This window comes from Lemur catta, chromosome 10 (assembly GCF_020740605.2).
Source record: "Lemur catta isolate mLemCat1 chromosome 10, mLemCat1.pri, whole genome shotgun sequence".
Lineage (NCBI taxonomy): Eukaryota > Metazoa > Chordata > Mammalia > Primates > Lemuridae > Lemur > Lemur catta.
In genome coordinates, this window is record NC_059137.1 from 63619819 (window position 1) to 63621061 (window position 1243).

Sequence of the window (1243 nt, forward strand, 5' to 3'; positions counted from 1 at the left end):
AGCATCTTTAAACAGAACTCTAAGATACATAAAAGGAGGTTATGTATGGGTCAGTTGATGAAAATGTGATCAGAGACTTGCAGGAATCTAATCTCATACTTCCTGTAAGAGCTATTACAGTATTCATTAATTCAGTCTTTGTGGACTTTACAGAACATAACCTACCAAGAATAGTAAGAATCAACTGTATAGTCTTTTTCAACTGTAACATGAAGATTAATAACCCCTGTTCACACAGCTGTCATGATGAGATTTATTTGTCAGAAAGTTTTATAAATGTGTTTTTGCCCATCTGAACTTATCATGTTAGTTTCCTAACAGTTCTTTCTTGACTCGTCCTCTTCCAGGGTCATGGAGCTCATGTATAACTTTTATCAATTCAAAAGATTCCCAATGGCAGCAGAGGTGATGGAAAAAGGCATGGGCTTTGGAGGCAGACACATCTGGGATCCAAGCCCTGTCTTCCTATTTAGCAGCAGTAATGACTTGGAGAAAGTTAGTCTTCAATCTTCAATTTCTCTATCCATCAGCTGTGATGGAACTGACATCAAGATGCAGATTTTCATAAAATCTCTTACAGGGAAAACCATCACTCTTAAGGTTGAACCCCTGGATACAATAGACAATATGAAGGCCAAGATCCAAGATAAGGAAGAAATTCCTCCTGATCAGCAAAAACTGACCTTTGCTGGCAGAAACCTAGAAGATGGACATTCTCTGTCTGACTACAAAGTTCAAAAGGAGTCCACTCTTTATCTTGTGTTGATGTGCTAAGAAAAGGAAGAAGTCTTACACCACTCTTAAGAATAAGCATTAGAGAAAGGTTACCCTGGCTGTCTTGAAATACCGTAAGGTGAATGAGAATAACAAAAGTAGTCATCTTCATTGGAAGTGCTCTTCAGATGAATGTGGTGCTAGAATGTTTAGGGCCAGCCCCTTTGACAGACACTATCACGGCAAATGTTCTCTGATCTACTGCTTCAACAAACCAGAAGGCAGGTAATTCCTTATTAGTGAGTAAAAGACATGAACTAAGAAAGGAAGGGAGGAGCGGAGGGAGGGAAGGAGAAAAGGGAGGAAATCAGTCTTTGCACTTACCAATACTTTTCCTCTACCCAAATGATAAAATCCAAACTTGATTGTTTAAGTTGACCACAATATGGCTCCAGCTCACGTATCACACAACTCCCTTATGTAAGTCCCTTGATCTGCTTGTTGAGCCCCAAATGTATGAGAACTTGTC

General features: G+C 39.3%; 1 pseudogene; it reads left to right on the plus strand.

The window, feature by feature from the left end:
* The first annotated feature begins 552 nt into the window (after positions 1-552).
* LOC123646120 lies at positions 553-1003 on the plus strand (annotated as a pseudogene).
* The last annotated feature ends 240 nt before the right edge of the window (positions 1004-1243 follow it).